The 24054-nt window shown below is 42.6% G+C and overlaps 1 long non-coding RNA gene and 1 pseudogene across 1 annotated transcript; both read left to right on the top strand.

Annotated features, from left to right (window-relative positions):
* Positions 1-379: 379 nt before the first annotated feature.
* On the top strand, positions 380-12211 carry LOC139375171 (uncharacterized). The gene is made up of 3 exons (XR_011627761.1): positions 380-542; positions 11646-11812; positions 12090-12211. It is a non-coding gene; the product is annotated as an uncharacterized lncRNA (long non-coding RNA).
* Positions 12212-13589: 1378 nt separating this feature from the next.
* The window catches only part of LOC139374482 (CDK-activating kinase assembly factor MAT1-like), a 60517-nt pseudogene continuing 50052 nt past the window's right edge, over positions 13590-24054 (top strand).

Genomic DNA, 24054 nt, shown 5'->3' with positions numbered 1-24054 from the left:
ATTATCATAATGCAACAATAGCTGATGCAAATACCTATTATTATTAGGCTCTGATTATTAGACTATTATTATTAGCAATGTTTTTTGCTGATTACTATAGTGAGTTTCTCACGTTTTCAAATAGGTCTTCTAACAGGCTATCAAATGAAAATGCATAATTTTAGTTTAAAAAAATGAAATAAGCCTAAGCATTGTGGAGCTCTGAAAATGTCGTGTGTGTGTGTGTTTATTCTTGTTTTCATAATCTTAAATTTGAAAATAACAAGATTTATCACTATTACGCATTTGTCCACTTAGTGAGGTGCGCTATGAGGGATCATTAACTAGGAACCGATCTTACCACCGACGTTCTTATCGGGACTATTTAAATGTGACAGATTTTACCACTTGTGCGAACTGTTAAGAGATATTGATAACTTGCTAGTTCATTGTTGACATCGATTTTCGGGTGCTTTGTAGAGATGGACAACCAGGGGTGTCCGAGATGCAAAATACAGGAATCAGTCCCTGAAACGAATGGTGAATGTTTGTGGCCACACGCTGTGAGTATCAATTCATGATAACTAGCTAACGTTAGCCTTCCCAGCTATTAGCTGCATGTTGTCAATCCATGCAAGGAGGCAATGTGGACCGGCTGGCCAGGTTATGGCCCTTATATATGCAAGGAGGCAATGTGGACCGGCTGGCCAGGTTTTTATGGTCCTTATATATGTGTATGTGTATTATTTAGCCAGACAACTACAATAAGAAATATAAAATAAACTGTAATGTTAGTTAGTACGTCTGTAACGTTTGTCAAGCTGAACGTGAGGAGCTGTTACCTTTTGGTGCGTGATGTCAATATTAATGTTTGCTTGTTTTAATATGTTCTTTCTATCGGCAACATAAAAACTTATATTTGTCTCAGCGTGTCTTGTTTACAAGCTTTACAGTATGCACACGTTTAATTGTTTAATAAACAGCGCTGGCTTGTTGTTTGTGATACGGAAACTGTTCCCATATCAATTCTGGTTGATGTAGTCGCTCAGTATCTTTGGAAATCCCCCCTGTTTTTTAAGCACAGACATCCACCCAGTCTCCGTGATGGAGAGGAGACCTGTTGATTTTATGGGTGTTGAAGCTGATGAAAATGCTGGTGTCTGCTGGAGCATATGTTCGACCCTGCATGTTTATTGACCGTACCATCAGGAAGTGGCTGTGCTTCGTCATCAGGTCAGCCCACTCATAACTCAGAGCTTCTGTTCTGTCTGGACGCAGGGTCACACTGGGAGAAAATTGAAATAACTTTGCAATAAAGCAATTTAGAGGATCGCCCTTCCCTAGCTCCGGTCACCTTGCTGGTGCTCTTCAGAGCTGTTTACCAGATCATCAGGGTGCTGCTAGGAAACTGCAACCACACACATTGGGATGTTGTCTTTGACTGTCCCGACTGCTGGTTATTTGACTAAGGTTTGGTGTGATATTGTTGATGTGCAAATGTTGTGCAATCTCGGAACCCAGAACTAAATCCGATCTGTCACTGGAGATAAGCCTAATCTTGACAAAAGTGGTATTTTTTTCATAGTCAACATAGTGTGTAGGCTTATTTGAATGAAATTCTAGAAACAAAAATATCCTTCCCACCTATCTGTCTGTCTGTCGGTCTGTCGGTCTGTCTGTCTGGCTGTCTGTCCGTCTGTTGGTCTGACTGTCAATTAGTCAAGCTGTGGCAAGGTCTTATCTGCATTGGGGAGAGAGTCTTGCTGACAGCTGACAACGCTGTGAAGCCATCCAGTCTAGGCCGTCCCGTGCACTATATGGAACCACTCCACCCTGCATCTAAATTTAAACCCCACAGTGGCACATTTACTGTCGCCGTGGCCTTCTGTTATTTATTACCTACGCACGATGACGCAGGACCTGTGTCCTTTGGCGACGACACAGCACAGATGCCGGTGGGCCAGGGATATTACCCAGGCTGGGTAGGTACAGATCAAGGAAGGACTGATAGGGACACCTCTGCAGGTGGAGGCTAGGTTCTTGTGTGTCTGTTGGTCACTACCCCTTTAGGCAGAGTGATGTAGATTACTCTTTCCCATGCTGAATGATCTACCTTGTAATTTATGACATTCATCTTCCCATTCTTCATCTTCCCATCATCTTCCCACACTGTCCCAGTGTTTTCTGGCTGTGGCTCCTTACGTTTTAGGTGTTACTGGCAGGAATGGGGCGTCACAGTAGGTTAGCGGTGTTCGATGGCCAGGTGATTACGACACAAAGGGATCTCCTGCCTGGGCCCACGCACCACAGCTGCTTGTGTGGGAGTCCAGAGCATGGAGTCCAGAGCATGGAGTCCAGAGCATGGAGTCCAGAGCATGGAGGGCTTTATGTGAGAAACACGTGAACCAGCCCCTATGTGGCTGCATTGTTCCTACCTTCAATAGTGTATAGGAGGGAGAGAAGGAGGGAGGGAGGCAATGTCACTGGCTGTTGGGGTTGCGGAGGGGGAGGGGGTTGTCTTTGCTGTGCCAGGACCCTGTTTACCTCCTTTCTGACCTGCTGACAGCTGCAGATGGGAGAGATATGAGCTCTGAGCAGGACAGGTGAGGGGGAGGACTAGAGGTGCAGGGCTCGCTCACCACTCTGCTACAGTGAGAACAGTTCTGGGAGAGAGGAAGAGACAGAGGGAAAGATGGCGTATGCTAGAGAAATCGTGTGGATGATGCTGGACATATTACCGTATAGCCTCTCAAGCCCTTATGCCCAGCAGCAGGAGAAAAGCACAATTTGAAAGATGATGCTGCAGTAGATAGCAGGCGTTTTATGGGCTCTTGACCTATTCTGTCACACCGTGTATTAGTGATGTATGGGTTGACTCAAAACCCGCAGTCCCCGTGCTTATAACCGCAAAATATTGTGTGGATGAAGGACGGGTGGGTTGCAATCGGGTTGAATAAAGAGAAAACAATTCATAAATCCATAATGTATCATTTTTGTGCAATTTACGCTGAGTGAAATGCAATGCTGCATTTAATTATTATATATATTTTTTAATGCTCAACAGTTTCCCATGTGTATCAAGAATGTTCCACCACCATAAGGACATCCAGACAACTTGACATAACTGTGGGAAGCATTGTAGTCAACATGGGCCAGCATCACTATGGAACGCTTTTGACACCTAGGGTCCATGCCCCAACGAATTGAGGCTGTTCTGAGGGCAAAGGGGGGTGCAACTCAATATTAGGAAGGCGTTTCTAATGTTTTGTACACTATGCATATCATTGAGGTCTTTCATTATTTTAGGCTATCTGACATTAGAGCATAAGTTTAAGCTTCAGGGCCTAACTCTACGTGTGCAAAATAGCCTACACGCCAATCGCCAAATGCTTTTGGGAACGGGCAGAAAACGTTAACATCGATCCACTGAGGCAAACAGGACAATGTCAGAGTTGAATTCAATAAGAGAAAAGTTGCGAAGTGGAGAGATGAACATAAAGAGAGGGAGGGCCAGAAAAGTAATGTTTAGGAAATATTTGTTATGTGTGATTGTGAGAAGCTATAACAATTCAACAGTCACACGATGGGGACTTCAAATAGGCCTATGGGCCAAGGGAACTGTAGCCTGCTGTTCAGATCGGTTAAATGGAAACTGAAATCTGGACACTGACTAAAGGTTTATAACCTCTCACATAGTATTTTATATTATCTCCTGCAGAATTAAGCATTTCTTGCAGTAAAATTATACACCAAATGTACATTTTGACTCGGGATCATCAGAGAATATGACGGCTATCTTTATCAGCATCATAAAAGCTGATAGTATTTCAACCACATAAAATATAGATCCAAGCCGAACTGAAATCTTGAAATGTTGGGTCGTTTTCACAGCTTAACATTTCCTTTACAACTAGCACAGAAAATCGTTCCCGATTGTTGTTGTTGACTTATTGCATTTTCTCCTCAGTCCCTAAATGTCTTTGATCTGCAAAAGAAGCAGAGATGACGGAGAACTTGACCGATATCAAATATATTGAAGCATTCATTCTACCGATTTATGGCATTGTTCTGGTGAGCAAGGGTTTATATAGTCTTTTAGCTAAACATATAATGACAGAAGATAAGCTGCTTGTATCTAATTGTAGACAAGTTGACTAACAAATAGCCTAACAAAATGTCTGAAATTATAAGCAGAAACATCTAAATGAGGCAAATAAAAATCCTGCATCCCTTGTTAATGTTGCACATTGTGTATTCTATTATTTGTATTTTTTTCTCTCTGCATTGTTGGGAATGGCTCGTAAGTCAGCATTTCACTGTTAGTTTACGAGGCATGTGGCAATAAAAATGTATTTGACAATCAGAGGGGCCTATACAAATGGCTTGTCTGAGAGGAGCTAGCCTGAAGATGGCAAGTTCACTTTGAAAGTCTCCTCCCTCCAATCTTCTCTTAGTTTCACCTCTTTGCTCTACAATTACAGAGGATTTCCCCTGTGGAAGGGTCCGTTATGTGGTCCATTTATGGGACAGGGGGCAAGCTACGCCCAACTGCTGGACCTACCTGATGAATGGGCTCTTTGTGGGTCTGTGGAAACAAGCAGCAAACCCCCCTTTTACCTCCATATGGCCAGGCCTATACCTCTCCTGTAGCCTGGGGCCACAGTGAACATCTGCCCCTACTGGGCTGCACTCGAACAGGGGGCCCCTCTCATGGTCCTGGGGACCAACCACGTACAGGATCATTTTTGTTTTATTTATGTTTTTTGTGTGATAAATCCAGCAATTGTTGAACACTAGGCCAATTTGCTCATGTTTTGTGAGATCTTTTCTATACTAGAGGGTAGTGATGAACCGATATGACATTTTTGGCTGATACCGATATCCAATATTTTCCTTGGCAAACAAAATTATACCGATACGTATAACAGATATAAAAAAAAATATTGCGGCCTTTTTAAGCATTCTAGTACAGTTAAATAGTTAAAACACACACATGGACGCAGCGGTCTAAGGCACTGCATCTCAGTGCAAGAGGTGTCACTACAGTCCCTGGTTCGAATCCAGGCTGTATCACATCTGCTCATAGGGCAATTTGGGCATAACACAATTGGCCCAGCGTCGGCCGTCTTTCTAAATAATAATTTGTTCTTAACTGACTTGCCTAGTTAAATAAAGGTTACACACCACACTGACCAAAAAGTTATTTTGTTGGCATTTACGTATGTCCCCATTACCAGTAAAACATAATCAAAATCTATTTCTTTCACTTACTTCCTGTGCTGTTTCAATGTTCAGTTGTTTCATTCTCAACCAAGATTTCTATGGAACGCTGTTTGGGTCTTTGAGTGTCAAAAAATATATTATTTAACCCTACTTGACATGTCAAATAACACCATTTGACTAATCAGGACCTGAATATGACTGCATGTCACATTGAATGCGTTCATAAATCTTTTATGTAGTTATTACACATTGATTACACTATCACTCGTATTTCATGTCCCAACTATTCATACGTATGCTATGATGCTGGTAAAGTTGTCTCGCGCACCTACAAAGCTAGCTAGCTCATGGATGCAAACAATGTTCTTCCCCAAAACATAGCAAAACGACATCTGTTTCAGTAGCTTTAGTTAGTTAGCTAACTATATAGCTAGGTGTCATCTAAAATAACCCTCATTTATAAGATCGTTCTTATTTGATTAATGGTGGTCGGACCCATCTATGTGAAGCTAGCCACAATAAGGATTAGCCACAATAGTGGACTTTGCATTTAGCCTTCAAAATAAAAGTATGACATAATTCTACTATTTGTATTAATTTGCATCACTGTCAATGACGTACTTTTATTTTGAAGGCAAACTGCAAATTCCACTATTGTGCCTAATCCTTATTGTGGTTAGCATCACAACACAACCCGGTCGAGCAACACTAGCCAGATGAAGCTAGCTGGCTGCTTATAACGTTAGCTTTGGCCAACTGTTAAAGAGGCTGCGAATTTTTGCAGCTTTTTGTTAAAAATCGCGCAACATTTCAACGTCCTGCTACTCATGCCAGGAATATAGTATATGCATATGATTAGTATGTGTGGATAGAAAACACTCAGAATTTTATAAAACTGGTTAAATCATGTCTGTGACTATAACAGAACGTGTTTAGCAGGAAAAATCCCAAGGAAAACTGTTCACAAAAAAAACCCCCAAAATATCCCTCCGCCAGTCTCTGTATTGCCTATGGCAAGGGAAAATAGATAGGGCCCAGTTTACAATGCCTACAGCTTCCACACGATGTCGCCAGTACTGTCAATTTTTTTACTGTACTTTTTTACAGTACTGTCAAAGATTTTAAATTTATCCTTGGTAAAATGAGGAATAGGCACTTCCTGTCGTCGAGTACACCAGAGGAAGTTATGAAAGAGAGAATGTGGACCATGATTTCAAAACGTGCTGCTATTGAATACAGATCGCCCCGTGATCAATTTGATCGATTATTAATGTTTACTAATACCTAAAGTTGGATTACAAAAGTAGTTTGAAGTGTTTTGTCAAAGTTTATAGGTAACTTTTTTAATTTAAAAAAATGACGGTCCGTTTTGGAACGGTGCTTTTTCGTGGATCAGACGGGCTTCATAAATGGACATTTTGGGTATACATGGACAGATTTAATCGAAAAAAAGACCCAATTGTGATGTTTATGGGACATAGGAGTGCCAACAAAGAAGCACGTTAAAATTAATGAAGGTTTTATATTTTATTTCTGCGTTTTGTGTAGCGCCGGCTACGCTAATTATTTTGTTTACGTCCCCTTTGGGTATTTCGGGGGTTGCATGCTATCAGATAATAGCTTCTCATGCTTTCGCCGAAAAGCATTTTAAAAATCTGACATGTTGGCTAGATTCACAACGAGTGTAGCGTTAATTGAGTACCCTGCATGTGTGTTTTAATGAAAGTTTGAGTTGTATCGAGTACTATTAGTTGTCACTCTGAAATTTCCGCTGATGTCCGCTGATGTTGATCCCTGTACAGGGACAGCAGCCGTAAAAGGTTTAAGTAGCTGGCTAGCTATTTATTTTCATGAACTGAAATTCAGTATCAATAGGCGAACAACAAGTGGCAACCTAGCTAATACTTACTCGCAAGGATTCCTAAATCATTGCTTAGAATAATGAAAATGACAGCAGTTTTTACTGGTCATTGTTTTCAAGCTGATTGTATTGGTGCTAACTAGGTACCAAGCTAAAACTAGCTACCCCAGAAGTTGAGGTTGAACAAATTATGCTTTATTACCAACGCAGTATTGTAAACTCATCGTTCAAGGCCGGTGTTTGCTGACCTTTTTTGTACAGCTTTGACAGTGCTACTCTATCTTTTTTGACATGCAAAGACCCAAACGGCATAGTATGTATGCCGTGAAACTAATCAAATTAAATGTATTTATATAGCCCTTCTTACATCAGCTGATATCTCAGTGCTGTACAGAAACCCAGCCTAAAACCCCAAACAGCAAGCAATGCAGGTGTAGAAGCACAGTGGCTAGGAAAAACTCCCTAGAAAGGCCAAAACCTAGGAAGAAACCTAGAGAGGAACCAGGCTATGAGGGGTGGACAGTCCTCTTCTGGCTGTGCCGGGTGGAGATTATAACAGAACATGGCCAAGATGTTCAAATGTTCATAAATGACCAGCATGGTCAAATAATAACAAACACAGTAGTTGTCGAGGGTGCAACAAGTCAGCACCTCAGGAGTAAATGTCAGTTGGCTTTTCATAGTCGATCATTAAGAGTATCTCTACCGCTCCTGCTGTCTCTAGAGAGTTGAAAACAGCAGGTCTGGGACAGGTAGCGCATCCGGTGAACAGGTCAGGGTTCCATAGCCGCAGGCAGAACAGTTAACTGGATCAGCAGCACAGCCAGGTGGACTGGGGACAGCAAGTAGTCATCATGCCAGGTAGTCCTGGCAATAGCTGTGACGCTATTACTGTGTAACTCCGGGTAGGGCAACATCTGAAAAATAACGCACTTGGTAGTGTTAACCGGTGCTCGACCAGTCGGCAAAAGCCAACATCACCCACGACAGAGAACGGTTTATTGTCAAGGGAAATTATTTCCATTACATTGGCTTTAATGGATTTCACCTTTTGAGTTGTCTCGCTGAAATTTTGTTACTCTTTCAAATGACTGCATGGCTTGTTGACTGCTCGATCCACACAGCAGACATTGTGTTCTACTTTAGGAATGCGTGTAGCGCCAAATTTTACGTGGCGTCATTACGTCATGTACTTTCGTTATATAGGGATGCACGTCAGCTTTAAAATCGGTTTTGCACATTGGGAGTAGACATTGGCCGATTCCAATATGTTCATAGATAAAAAAAATTTTTTAATTAATTTTTAATTATTTTTATTATATCGTGCATCCCTACTAGAGGGTGTGTTGGTGTTCATGATCTTTTGGCAGGTTTGCTTTGTTTTCCGCATATCTGATATGTAAACAGGTAAAGCCCAGTAGCGCTGCTGTTTCTCCCATAACTGCTTTTTCATTTAGAATCCTGCTGATGAGGTGAAAAAGATTTACTGCGTCTAGGCCTAAAGCACTCAAGTTCTGAAGAGGGTTTGAAAGAAATGAGACTTTGGAAACATACTATAAAAAATTGTAGGCCCAAGACGATTTTCCCCCTCAAATTTCATCACATTGAAAAAACAACAACATTTTGGCTATGTTTTGGGGTTAAAACGGTTGTAGTCACTCCAGATGTGGCCATTTGGAAACCAGATGTTGGTGCTTGCTTCTGAAGGTGGCCAGCTAAGAGCAGGAAGCCTACGGAAGGTGAATTCCAGTGGAATAAAGCTCCACAGAGACTTAATTAAAAGAGTGGACTGTGCAAACGTTTATCCTGCCGCCCACCCCTCCTACCGCCTACTTAGGGAAGATTTAAGACCTCCATTGTCTTTAGGGTCCACTCCTCACTTGAGTGTGATTGATGGGTAAACTCCTACCTGCTTAAAGGTGTGATTGATGAGTAAATGTTGTTCGGCCCGAAAGTGGCTCTGGTGGTTGCTATGGCCGTGTTGTTTTGATGGCTTTTTACATTTTTTTTATTTATTATTATTATTATTTGTTAAACCTTTATTTAACTAGGCACTTCAGTTAAAAACAAATTCTTATTTTCAATGACTGCCTAGGAACATTGGGTTAACTGCCTTGTTCAGGAGCAGAACAACAGATTTTTACCTTGTCAGTTCGGGGATTCGATCTTGCAACTTTTAGGTTACTCGTTCAACGCTCTAACCACTAGGCTACTTGCCGCCCCGCTTGTGGAAGGACCCTCTGCATTGGAATGTTTTCGTATTGGTGGACATTGACATTTGATGATGGAATTTGTGTGTCATGCAACAATTTCCTAGAACAGCTCTGTGTTAGCCAATGAGGGAAGGGAACCCCTCTATGCAGGAAGACCTATTAAACCAGACTAATACAGGAACACTGAGACATGATATCTCTAACGTAGTCCTGTTCTTAATCGATGCAGTTTATAATGAAATATTTATCTCTAAACTACCATAACTGTTTTGTCTTTTTTGGGGATCTTATTAATATTAGACCAGTTGTTAGAGCACTTTCAAGGTCATAACAAATTATTACGATCCTGACAATGTTGAAAGAAGCCCGAGCCTTTTCAGGGAACTTCAGCATCAGTGGAATTTGAAATAGTTTAGTGATGAGAAGCTGTGGGTGCATTGCTGAACAGGATGTTGTGTTGTGTGCAGTGTGGCACGCTGACTGTTTTGAGTAACTTTGAAATTACAATAGAAAAATACATTTCCAGTGCAGACAATCTTTGGCATGGGTGTCAGATTAATTTCCTGTCTGTCTGCAACATTTCATTCATGATTCCTACTGTCTGAACTATTACATTAAGGTAATATAAGATGGCCATTATCACCTGTTGTGGGGCTGATAACACGCATACATATTATATAAAATGGAGGTGTACCACCATTGCTAAGGAAAAGTGCATTAGACATGCATGTAGGTAATAGATTTAGACCTGCCTGCTCCAAAGAATAAGCTTTGTAATAAGCTTTGTATATACAGTTGAAGTCGGAAGTTTACATACACTTAGGTTGGAGTCATTAAAACTTGTTTTTCAACCACTCCACAAATTTCTTGTTAACAAACTAGTTTTGGCAAGTCGGTTAGGACATCTAGTTTGTACATGACACAAGTAATTTTTCCAACAATTGTTTACAGACAGATTATTTCACTTATAATTCACTGTATTACAATTCCAGTGGGTCAGAAGTTTACATACACTAAGTTGACTGTGCCATTAAACAGCTTGATCAAATCCAGAAAATGATGTCATGGCTTTAGAAGCTTCTGATAGGCTAATTGGCATAATTTGAGTCAATTGGAGGTGAACCTGTGAATGTGTTTCAAGGCCTCACTTCAAACTCAGTGCCTCTTTGCTTGACATCATGGGAAAATCAAAAGAAATCAGCCAAGACCTCAGAAAACATGTGTAGACCTCCACAAGTCTGGTTCATCCTTGGGAGCAATTTCCAAACACATAAAGGTACCACGTTCATCTGTACAAACAATAGTACGCAGGTATAAACACCATGGGACCACGCAGCCGTCATACCGCTCAGGAAGGAGACGCATTCGATCTTCTAGAGATGAACGTACTTTGGTGCGAAATGTGCAAATCAATCCCAGAAAAACAGCAAAGGATCTTGTGAAGATGCTAGAGGAAACGGGTACAAAAGTATCTATATCCAGAGTAAAACGAGTACTATATCAACATCATTTGAAAGGCCGTACAGCAAGGAAAAAGCCACTGCACCAAAACCGCCATAAAAAAGCCAGACTCCAGTTTGCAACTACTCATGGGGACAAAGATCGTACTTTTTGGAGAAATGTCCTCTGGTCTGATGAAACAAAAATAGAACTGTTTGGCCATAATGACCATCGTTATGTTTGGAAGAAAAAGGGGGAGGCTTGCATGCCGAAGAACACCATGGCATCATGAGGTAGGGAAATTATGTGGATATATTGAAGCAACATCTCAAGACATCAGTCAGGAAGTTAAAGCTTGGTCGCAAATGGGTCTTCCAAATGGACATACATCCAAAGTTGTACAAAATGGCTTTAGGACAACAAAGTCAAGGTATTGGAGTGGCCATCACAAGGCCCTGACCTCAATCCCATAGAAAATTTGTGGGCACATCTGAAAAGGCGTGTGCGAGCAAGGAGGCTTACAAACCCGACTCAGTTACACCAGCTCTGTCAGGAGGAATGGGCCAAAATTCACCCAACTTATTGTGGGAAGCTTGTGGAAGGCTACACTAAATGTTTGACCCAAGTTAAACAGTTTAAAGTTAAGTCTACCAAATACTAATTGAGTGTATGTAAACTTCTGACCCACTGGGAATGTGGTGAAAGAAATAAAAGCTGAAATAAATCATTCTCTCTACTGTTATTCTGACATCTCACATTCTTAAAATTGTGGTGATCCTAACTGACCTAAAACAGGCAATTTTTACTAGGATTAAGTGTCAGGATTTGTGAAAAACTGAGTTTAAATGTATTTGGCTAAAGTGTATGTAAGCTTCCGACTTCAACTGTATGTGTGTGTGTTTGACACATTAGTGTGTCTGTTTCCTCAGATGTGAGAGCTGTTTGTGAGTGGCTCGGGGGAACTGTGTGCAGTGAGGCACGCCCCTGAGGAAGACTAACTTCCACATGCAGCTCTTCAAAGACCCAGCCATCGACAAGGAGGTGGAGATCCGCAAGAAGGTGCTCAAGATGTGATTGAGGGGCACGGGGGAGAAGGGTGTGTCTCTGTTTGTGTTTGTGTTCAGCCCTCTCCTCCCTCTCCTTAAGCTTCCTTTGTCTTTGTCATTATGCTGTTTGTTTTGTAGACAATGCCCCCCCAGGGGTTGCTCAAATGGGAAGGCTCTTTCCCTGCCATACATCTGCCTCAGCCCCTCCCGTTCTGTCCATCCCTCATCTTTGTTTCTTTAGCCCTGCTATTTCAATGTAATGTGAGCAAACAAGTATTAGGCCTGATACTTAGGGTATATCTTTTTTTTCTCTCTTCTCCTTCACAGTTATAATGAGAGACTATGACTTCTCCAGCCTGAGAGAATACAATGACTATTTGGAGCAAGTGGAGGAGATCGGTGAGAGCAGGCTGTGGACTCGGGAGATGGAGAGATAGAGGGGGGTCTTAGTGCATTGATCTGTCTCTGGCCTTGGCTCTGGATGTTGAAGTTTTACAGGTGTCAGTGCCAGCCAGGGTCAGAGCCCCACCAGTCTCTCTCTGCCAATTCTCAGAGATCTCTGTCAGATGGTGTTTGCACTGTGACTATGGGTTAGCCTATGGTTTCCTATGCTTACATTGTCAGAAACATGGTTTATTACTTTTAGAGAAAAACACTACTGGTCAAAAGTTTTAAAACACCTACTGATTCAAGGGTCTTTCGTCATTTTTTTTTTTTTTTTTACCATTTTCTACATTGTAGAATAATAGGGAAGGCATCATAACACAGATGGAATCATGTAGTTACCAAAAAAGTGTTATACAAATCAAAATATATTTGAAATTCTTCAAATAGCCACACTTTGTCTTGATGACTGCTTTGCACATTCTTGGCATTCTCTCAACCAGCTTCATGAGGTAGTCACCTGGAATGCATTTTAATTAACAGGTGTGCCTTCTTAAAAGTTAATTTGTGGAATTTCTTTCCTTAATGTGTTTGAGCCAATTAGTTGTGTTGGGACAAGGTATGGGTGGTATACAGAAGAGAGCCCTATTTGGTAAAAGACCAAGTCCATTTTATGGCAGGCAAGAACAGCTCAAATAAGCAAAGAGAAACGACAGTCCATTAATACTTTAAGACATGAAGGCCAGTCAATAAGGAACATTTCAAGAACTTTGAAAGTTTCTTCAAGTGCAGTCGCAAAAACCATCAAGCGCTATAATGAAACTGGCTCTCATGAGGACTGCCACAGGAATGGAAGACCCAGAGTTACCTCTGCTGCAGAGGATAAGTTCATTAGAGTTACCAGCCTCAGAAATTGCAGCCCAAATAAATGCTTCACAGAGTTCAAGTAACAGACACATCTCAACATCAACTGTTCAGAGGAGACTGTGTGAATCAGGCCTTTATGGTCAAATTGCAAAGAAACCACTACGAAAAGACACCAATAAGAACAGACTTGCTTGGTCAAAAAAAACATGAGCAATGGACATTAGACTGTTGGAAATCTGTACTTTGGTCTGATGAGTCCAAATTTGAGATTTTGGGTTCCAACCGCCGTGTCTTTGTGAGACGCAGAGTAGGTGAAGGGATGATCTCCACATGTGTGGTTCCCACCATGAGGCATGGAGGAGGTGTGATGGTGTGGGGGTGCTTTGCTGGTGACACTGTCAGTGATTTATTTGGAATTCAAGGCATATTTAACCAGCATGGCTACCACAGCATTCTGCAGCGATACGCCATCCCATCTGGTTTGGGCTTAGTGGGACCATCATTTGTTTTTCAACAGGACAATGACCCAGCACACCTCCAGGCTGTGTAAGGGCTATTTTACCAAGAAGGAGAGTGATGAGAGTGCTGCATCATGACATGACATTGCCTCCACAATCCCCCGACCTCAACCAAACTAAGATGGTTTGGGATGAGTCGGACTGCAGAGGGAAGGAAAAACAGCCAACAAGTGCTCAGCGTATGTGGGAACTCCTTCAAGACTGTTGGAAAAGCATTCCAGGTGAAGCTGGTTGAGAGAATGCCAAGAGTGTGCAAATCTGTCAACAAGGCAAAGGGTGGCTATTTGAAGAATCTCAAATATAAAATATATTTTGATTTGTTAAACACTTCTTTTGGTTACTACATGATTCCATATGTGTTATTTCATAGTTGTGATGTCTTCAATATTATTCTACAATGTAGAAAATAGTAAAAATAAAGAAAAACCCTTGAATAAGTAGGTGTTCTAAAACTTTTGACTGGTAGTGTACACTGGCAAGCCCTTGAATTGAAACATTAAACCTTATTTATAATTTTAAAACAATTCATTATCAATAGTCTGGTGCTTTGCAACATCATACTTTAGGTTGTGCCGAATCCGATTTCCAGTATCTGCCCTAGATCATTTGAAGGGAAGTCTGTGCTAGTGTCTTGGAGGGCTGCCCTGCACTCTGCTCCAGTCTATAACCTGACCAACAACCTTGAGGTGGAGGGCACCAAACACATCATGGAGGCGTACCAGAGAGAGAATAGAGACCTCATCCAGAAGAACAAGGCCAAGCTGGTTGGGTACCTGTAATCCCGCACTGACTCGCTCTGCCTTGCCTGATGAAACTCATCACTTATGCATTATTCTGTTGTACTACATTATCTCGCTCCCTCTCCCACCCTCTGTCTCCTCCTGCAATACTGACTACTAGGATATTGATTATTCCCTCTCTCTCCATCAGATGCGAGAGCAGGAGGAGCTGCTGTTGTTGGAGGAGCAGGGGAACAAGCATCGCAGGCTGGAGGCTCTGCAGGAGGAACAGAGACAGCTACAGGGCAGGAGGAAGAGCAAGCAGGCTCTACTAGATAATCTGGTGAGACACCTAGACATGTACACAGACACATACCACATACAGTCGCACTAATAAACACACATTGCCACATAGGCCAACGGGAACAAATTGTAAGTCATAGAACAATCAGGTGACACACGTACAGGAAGAACAAGCAGGATATATAAGATGAGCCAATGACTGGTAACTAGGCTCATTAAGAGCTTATTACTACTCTTCTGCTGTGGAGCTGCTGAAGCTTTGCTGTCCCCTCAGCATTGTTAGCGTTCTGTGCCTCCTGGCAAGTATCCTGGCTCCTTTGTGTTTAGCTACGGGCTTTAGAAGTGATTGTCCCTGTAGAGCAGCCTGGTATAGAGCGATCACAGATAGCAGGTTGAGCTGTTTGTTTGTTTGTTTAAACACTGGGCCTCTGTTGTTTGTTGGGAGATGAGCAGTAAGAACCCGGGGACACGCTCCTGTGCTTTGGTATTTACAGTAGAAATCTCTGAGGCCTCACACACACAGTAAGATATACACTACTTAACCTAAAGTATGTGGACACCTGCTCGTCAAACATCTCATTTCAAAATCATGGGCATTAATATGGAGTTGCCCACCCCTTTGCTACAATAACAGCCTCCACTCTTCTGGGAAGGCAATACACAAGATATTGGAACATTGCTGCAGGGACTTGCTTCCATTCAGCCACAAGAGCATTAGTGAGGATGGGCACTGATTTTGGGGAGTTAGGCCTGGCTAGCAGTTTGCGAGTCATCCCACTGGTGTGCTATAGGGTTGAGGTCAGGGCTCTGTGCAGGCCAGTCAAGTTCCTCCACACTGATCTTAACAAACCGTTTCTGTATGGACCTTGCTTTGTGAACAGGGGCATTATCATGCTGAAACAGTAAAGGGCCTTCCCCAACTATTGCCATAAAGTTGGAAGCACAGAATCGTCTACAATGTCATTGTATGTTTTAGGGTTAAGATTTCCCTTCACTGGAACTAATGGACCTAGCCCGAACCATGAAAAACAACCCCAGACCATTATTCCTCCTCCACCACCAAACTTTACAGTTGGCACTATGCATTCGGCGAGGTAGCGTTCTCCTGGCATCCACCAAACCCAGGTTTGTTCGTTGGACTACCAGATGGTGAAGCGTGGTTCATCACTCCAGGGAATACGTTTCCACTGCTCCAGAGTCCAATGGCGGCGAGCTTTACACCACTTCAGCAGACGCTTGGCATTGGGCATGGTGATTTTAGGCTTGTGTGCAGCTGCTCGCCATGAAAATCCATTTCATGAAGCTTCCGACGAATTGTTATTGTTCTGACGTTGCTTCCACAGGTAGTTTGGAACTCGGTAGTGAGTGTTGCAACCGAGGACAGATGATTTTTGTGCGCTACGCGCTTCAGCACTAGGGGGTCCCATTCTGTGAGCTTGTGTGGCCTACCACTTCATAGCCGAGCTGTTGTTGCTCCTAGACTTTTCCACTTCACAATACCAGCACTTACAGTTGACCAGGGCAGCTCTAGCAGAGCAACTAACTTGTTGGAAAGATGGCATCCTATGACAGTGCCACCTTAAGTCACTGAGCTCTTCAGTAAGGTCATTCTACTGCATTTTCTTTGTCTATGGAGCTTGCATGGCTGTGTGCTCGATTTTATACACCCGTCAGCAATGGATGTGGCTGAAATAGCCGAATCCACTAATTTGAAGTGGTGTCCACATACTTTTGTGTATATGTAGTGTATCAATGATCAAAAAGACAGATATAGTGTTTGCAATGTATCCTGATAAGGGGCCATCAGCAGATCACCTCCAGCTGTTCATTATTCTGCTCCACACCTTCCTTTCTGCCTGGTGATGAAAACACTCCCAGCTCTGTGCCCACCTCCCGTCCACCCCGCGATAACATCCTGCTCCCTCCATGGATGGCATGCCTGGGCTTGTGTTTTCAGACCTCTAAGCTTGGCAACACTCCACCGGAGAAATTGCAATGTTCAACCTTCGCTTAATGGAGGTGAAGACATCGCAGTGTACTTGAAAAAAGGTCATACCACCAGGGTTTTAACATTGCTTGCATCAATAATCTGATGACTAGCCTTGAACCGCCTTGGTTTGTTAGTTGTGCAGTTATAGGGAGGAGCGTCTGCTTTGATATTTTGAACTCTGAGGTTCCCAAGTTGCACATCTCATTTACATGTACCAGTCTTCGAAGCACCTCCCATCTTTTACTTAGCGTAAATCTGTTTTTTGCTTTATCAGGATTCAGTGGTTGTTGAACATGCGCACGCACACACACGAAAATAGGATCACTCACCTCATACCTGTATTTGGATGTTCCCCTTCAGGAACGCTCTCATGTCACCACCACCACCATCCTGCTGGCACCAACACAAGGACCGGACTGCCCAGCTGGAGACTCAGATTGAGAAGCAGAAACAGGTGGTCAAACCCACCATCTTCTCCACCGGCATCCCTATGGTGAGTACCGCAAGCCACATACAAGCACCACTGACTGTCCTGACTGTGCAGGCCGGCTTAAGCCTACCACATAGTTGGCATAAAAACAACATCCAAACAGGCTAGCTCACACAGACATGCTAGTGAATGTCCAGCATGCACCCTGGGTCGGCCTAGTCTAGCTTAAGGTTAAAGTGCGATGAGCTCACACGAATACTCTGCCTACGTGACTTCACTCAATGGTAACATATGGTTATCTTCCTTACACAGAGCCCAATGCAGTTTATCTTACTGGGGGCACACACTATGCTCTTTAGGTACATGCTAATTCATTGTTAGCATATTACAGTGGTGGTCAGTTTAGATTAGCTTCACGCTAATGGTTGGGAAGCCCTTGAAGGTGGATGTTGCTGCAGTGTATTGTGTCCTTATCAAGGGTCTCTGCCTGGTGTGGGAACAAGCCCTCAACTCCTCTGTAATGTCATCACTTTCCTACCTGCAGCCCTCAGAGACAGAATGAGGGCTCTGCCTCTGTGTTTTGTTGAGCTGTCAGCTATGTGTTTTTCATGGTGTCTGTTAAGGCCTTCTTCCATTTGGCAACTGCTCTGTTGTCCTCCACAGTTGTTTATTTTAATTTTACAGTGATGAGATAAAGCGATGCCATCACCCTCCTCCTCCTCCAGCCCCTATGAGAGGCGTAGCGGTTTCCCAGGGTGCAACGGTGCGTGGGAGAAATCTCTGCTCAGTGCTCACCTAGTCTCATCTCCATGACAGTGGAGAAGTCTTTCTCCAGACACACTCATATTCCTATACATTACATTGGGGAATTTGCATGCAGAGTCTAGAAACCTTTTATTCCAGTGTATTTGATAGTCATTTAAACCCAAAGACATGACCATTGCCCATTTTTCATCCACCATTGGGGGGGAAAAAAGAGCTGCTCCAGTATGGCTGGCTTCACATGGAGGAGGATGTGGTTCTCTCTAACTGACTGAATATGCAGCATGAAGTCGAACATGCTGATGGAGAAAGGGTTGTAGGATGCTGTTGCTCTTGGCTCTGACTCTGGCTGTCTTTCCTCACTTTTCCCCCTCTCTTTCCCTCTTTTCTCCTCCTCCCTCTGGCTCGGGGTGGGGTAGAGCGGTTGCCAGGCGTGTCTGGAAACCGCAAGACTTCAGTTGGGCTTCAGTGTGGTTTTTCTTTCCCCTCACCTCAGTCCAGAAGACTAACTTCTGTTTGACTTGGTGGCGTTTCAAGGTGGTGCGGTTGATTCCTGCAGAACACCGGCTTATTTAGATCCATTTATTTAGTTTAAAAAAAAAAAATATTTCGTTAGTTTGTGGTGTCCTGTTTGAGGTACGATTGAAATGAGAGAAGATGGAGTCGTGTTGCTGTCATTTCAGAGAGCGGGAGAGAAACATTTATTCTCAGATCGAAAAATGATCTTTCCATTAATCAATAATAGGCTGTGTGAAGGGCTGTATCAAGGGTACTTTTCTCTCCTCTTAACTATCATGTCCTGGACACGGAAGCAGACTGAGAGAAAGATGAAAAGAATGAAGGAGGTGAAAGGTGAAATGACTTCAGCGCCTCCTTGGTCATGGCTTGTCTCCTCTGGGGGTTTGGAAGCAGGGGGTTTGGCCCCACAGAAGACTCTGCAGGCAGGCAGGCCAAGGTATTTGCATTTATTGAGGATCCCCATTATCTGTTGCCAAGGCAGCAGCAACTCTTCCTGGGGTCCAACAACATTAAGGCAGTTATATACAATTAACAATATTACATGTAATTACATTTTATAACACCGTTCCCTCGGATCACTACTCTACTACCACACATTTACAATACAGAATCCATGTGTACGTGTGTGTGTAGAATCTTATCACGTGTAAGCGCGCGTGTGTGTGTCTCTTCACATTCCCCGCTGTTTCATATTTTTCTGTTATTTAAATCTGATTTTACTGCTTGCATCCGTTACATGATGTGGAATAGAGTTCCATGTAGTAAAGTGCACCTCCCATAGTCTGTTCTTGACTTGGGGATTGTGAAGAGGATGTCTCGCAGGGTGTCCAAGCTGTGTGCTAGTAGTTTAAACAGACACCAGTGAGTTCAACATGTCAAGGCTTCTTACGAAGACAACTAGTGATGAAGTTTATCGCTCCTCCACTTTGAGCCAGGAGAGATTTACATGCATATTATTAATGTTAGCTCTCCGTGTACATTCAAGGGCTAGCCATGCTGCCCTGTTCTGAGCCAATTGTAATTTTCCAAGGTCCCTCTTAAACCCTAATTAAACCCTAACCTGACCAAAAGACTGAACAGTAGTCCTGGTGCGACAAAACTAGGGCTTGTTGGACCTGCCTTGTTGATAGTGTTGTTAAAAAGGCAGAGTTATACTTTATTTTCGACAGACTTCTCCCCAACTTAGCTACTGTTGTATCAGTATGTTTTGACCATGACAGTTTACAATCCGGGGTTACTCCAAGCAGTTTTGTCACCTTAACTTGCTCAATCTCCACATAGTGTATTACAAGGTTTAATTAGGGTTTAGTGAATTATTTGTCCCAAATACAATGCTTTTAGTTTTAGAAATATTTAGGACTAACTTATTCCTTGCCACCCATTCTGAAACTAACTGCAGCTCTTTGTTAAGTGTTGCAGTGATTTCACTCGCTGTAGTAGCTGACGTGTTGAGTCATCTGCATACATAGACACACCGGCTTTACTCAAAGCATGTCATTAGTAAAGATTGAAAGAAGTAAGGGGCCTAGACTGCTGCCCTGGGGAATTCCTGATTCTACCTGGATTATGTTGGAGAGGCTTCCATTAAAGAACACCCTCTGTGTTCTGTTAGACGGGTAACTCTTTATTCACAATATAGCAGGGGGTGTAAAGCCATAACAAATAAATTTTTCTGGCAGCAGACTATGATCAATAATGTCAAAAGGCACACTGAAATCTAACAAAACAGCTCACACAATCTTGTTTATCATCAATTTCTCTCAGCCATTCATCAGTCATTTGTGTAAGTGCCATGCATGTTGATTAGAGGTCGACTGATTATGATTTTTCAATGCCGATACCGATTTATTGGAGGACCAAATAATATATATATTTTTTAAATGTATTATTTGTAATAATGACAATTACAACAATACCGAATGAACACTTTTATTTGAACTTAATATAATACATCAATCAAATAAATGTAGCCTCAAATAAATAATGAAACGTTCAATTTGGTTTAAATAATGCAAAAACAAAGTGTTGGAGAAGAAAAAGTGCAATATGTGCCATGTAAAAAAAATAAACGTTTAAGTTCCTTGCTCAGAACATGAGAACATATGAAAGCTGGTGGTTCCTTTTAACATGAGACTTCAATATTCCCAGGTAAGAAGTTTTAGGTTGAGGTTATTATAGGACTATCTCTCTATTAGTGGTCGACCGATTAATCGGAATGGCCGATTTAATTAGAGCCGATTTCAAGTTTTCATAACAATTGGAAATGGGTATTTTTGAACACCGATTTGGCCAATTTATAAAAAAATATATATATTTAAAATGTTCTTTTTTACACCTTTATATCATCCCCCGTTTGGCGAAGTTGGCTGTCTTTGTTAGGAAGAAATAGTCTTCACAGTTCGCAACGAGCCAGGCAGCCCAAACGGCTGCATATACCCTGACTCGGTTGCACAGAACGCAAGAGAAGTGACACAATTTCCCTAGTTAAAAGAAATTCATGTTAGCAGGCAATATTAACTAAATATTCAGGTTTAAAAATATATACTTGTGTATTGATTTTAAGAAAGGCATTGATGTTTATGGTTAGGTACACATTGGTGCAACGACAGTGCTTTTTTCGCGAATGCGCTTGTTCAATCACCCGTTTGGCGAAGTAGGCTATGATGCAATGATAAGTTAACAGGCACCGCATCGATTATATGCAACGCAGGACAAGCTAGATAAACTAGTAATATCATCAACCATGTGTAGTTAACTAGTGATTATGTTAAGATTTATTATTTTTTATAAGATCCGTTTAATGCCAGCTAGCACCTTACCCTGGCTCCTTGCTGCACTCGCATAACAGGTAGTCAGCCTGCCACACAGTCTCCTCGTGGAGTGCAATGTAATCGGCCATGATCGGTGTCCAAAAATGCAGATGACCGAATATTATGAAAACTTGACATCGGCTCTAATTAATCGGCCGTTCCGATTAATTGGTCGACCTCTAATGTTGATTGTCCATCCCTATGAGCGTGCTGAAAGTCTGTCTGTAAATTTGTTTACTGTAAAATAGCATTGTATCTGGTCAAACACAATTAATTCCAAAAGTTTACTAAGGGTTGGAAACAGGCTGGGTGGTCGACTTTTTGAGCCAGTAAAGGGGGCTTTACTATTCTTGGGTAGCAGAATTACTTTTTGCTTTCTTCCAGGCCTGAGGTCACACACCTCCTAGTAGGCTTAGATTGAAGATATGGCAAATAGTGGCAATATCGTCCGCTATTATCCTGAGTAATTTTCCATCCAAGTTGTCAATAGACAACAATAATATTTTCACCTCTTCTACACGCACTTTACCAAATTCAAATGTATGCTTGTATTTATTATGGATCCCCATTAGCAGCAGCTGCTCTTCCTGGGGTCCAGCTAAATTAAGGCAGTTATTCCTTAATTTTTATTTTATTACTATACATTTACAACAGATTTCACAACATATTAAGTGTGTGCCCTCAGGCCCCTACTTTACTACCACATATCTACAACACAAAATCCACGTGTGTGTGTATAGTGCATTTGTTATCTTTTTTTGTATGCATGTGTCTGTGCCTATGTTTCTGTTGCTTCACAGTCCCCTTGTCTTTCATAATTTGATCAGTTATACTTGGATGTGTAGTGTCAGCGTCTGTTGCTGGCATGTCATGCCTAAGTTTACTTATCTTGCCAATTAAAATGTAATTGGCAATATCAGTGTGTTTTGTGATGAATGAGCCATCTGATTCAATGAATGATGGAGCTGAGTTTGCCTTTTTGCCCAACATTTTATTTAAAGCTTTTTACTATCATTATTCATGTATTGATATTTTTTTCATTGTGTAATTTCTTCTTCTTTTAATTCAGTTTAGTCACATTATTTTTCAATTTGGAGTACGTTTGCCAATCGGTTGTGCAGCCAGACTTAGTTGCCATTCCTTTTGCCTCATTGCTCTCAACCATACAATTTTTGTAACTGTAATAAGCAATTTCATAAATGTGTCAAGTGCAGCATCTGGTTGTTCCTCATTACACACCACGGACCAACAAATATTCTTTACATAAACAACATAGTAATCACTACAAAACTTATTGTATGACCTCTTATACACTATATTAGGCCCAGCCTTTAGAACTACGTTTTTCTTAGATATGGCTACTATATTGTGATCACTACATCCGATTGATCTGGATACTGCTTTCAAGCAAATTTCAGCAACATTAGTCAAGATGTGATCAATACATGCTTAAGATTTTGTTCCTGTGCTGTTTAACTACGCTGGTAGGTTGACTGGTTACAGTTTGCAGATTTTTCTTGTGTGCAGCTTGATGAAAGCCAGTCAATATTTAAATCACCCAGAAAATATACCTCTGTTGATATCACATACGTTAGCAAGCATTTCACACGTTATCCAGATACTGACTGTTAGCACTTGGTTTATAGCAGCTTCCCACAAGAATGGGCTTGACGTGAGGTAGATGAACCTGTAGCTATATTACTTCAACCGTATTTAAGGTGATCCGTCAGTGGGGGATGACATCTATATGTTTTAGGCTGAGGAACGTGAACAGCCTGTGAGGATGCCACCTCCTGGTACTTTGTCTTTATTTAAACCATGGCGAGCTAACGCAGTGTGTGTACTTCTGTCATGGTGTTTACGGTCTGAGCTATTTTGCTCCCCTGTGATTTAGCAGCAGTGGAGAGGGAGTCTCTAACCTGCATGCCCTGATAATCCTGGAGGTGTGTGTAAGATGGAGTGTGTCCCATCATTTTTTATATTTTTTTCTCCACCCCTTTTTTCGTGGTATCCAATTGGTAGTAGTTAGTCTTGTCTCATCGCTGCAACTCCCGTACGGACTCGGGAGAGGCGACGGTCGAGAGCCATGCGTCCTCCGAAACACAACCCAACCAAGCCGCACTGCTTCTTGACACAATGCCCATCCAACCCGGAAGCCAGCCGCACCAATGTGTCGGAGGAAACACCGTACACCTGGTGACCGTGTCAGCGTGCACTGCACCCGGCCCGCCACAGGAGTCACTAGTGCGCGATGAGACAAGGATATCCCTGCCGGCCAAATCCTACCAAACCCGGACATCTTGGGCGCTGCCCCATGGGCCTCCCAGTCGCACCCGGCTAAATCTCTAGTGGCACAGCTAGCACTGCGATGCAGTGCCTTAGACCACTGTGCCACCCCCCACTGTGCCCCGAGTCCCATCAGTTTCAATAGGATGTCGATGTCCGCACCAACGCAGAAGTCTAATTAGCATAATACAAAAATCCCCATAGAAATCAGTCAGTTTAAGCTAGCAATCTTTTATTTATTTTTTTACATGGGCTGCGTCTCAATCCACTGTCACCCTTCCGCATCTGCAATGAAAGGTGGCAGTGTAAGTGCGGTGTTAGTCAGACCATGACACATCCCTAAAATCAGTTTTCTCATAAAAACGTCTGTAGCGGCCTCCCGGGTGGCGCAGTGGTTAAGGGCGCTGCAGCGCCAGCTGTGCCATCAGAGTCCCTGGGTTCGCGCCCAGGCTCTGTCGTAACCGACCGGGAGGTCCGTGGGGCGACTCACAATTGGCCTAGCGTCGTCCGGGTTAGGGAGGGATTGGTCGGTAGGGATCTCCTTGTCTCATCGCGCACCAGCGACTCCTGTGGCGGGCCGGGCGCAGTGCGCGCTAGCCAAGGTTGCCAGGTGCACGGTGTAGCCTCCGACACATTGGTGCGGCTGGCTTCCGGGTTGGATGCGCGCTGTGTTAAGAAGCAGTACGGCTGGTTGGGTTGTGTAT

This window comes from Oncorhynchus clarkii, chromosome 19 (genome assembly GCF_045791955.1).
Source record: "Oncorhynchus clarkii lewisi isolate Uvic-CL-2024 chromosome 19, UVic_Ocla_1.0, whole genome shotgun sequence".
Taxonomy (NCBI): Eukaryota; Metazoa; Chordata; class Actinopteri; order Salmoniformes; family Salmonidae; genus Oncorhynchus; species Oncorhynchus clarkii.
Note: the sequence above shows the minus strand (reverse complement) of the source record. Positions and strands in the feature narration are given on the sequence as shown.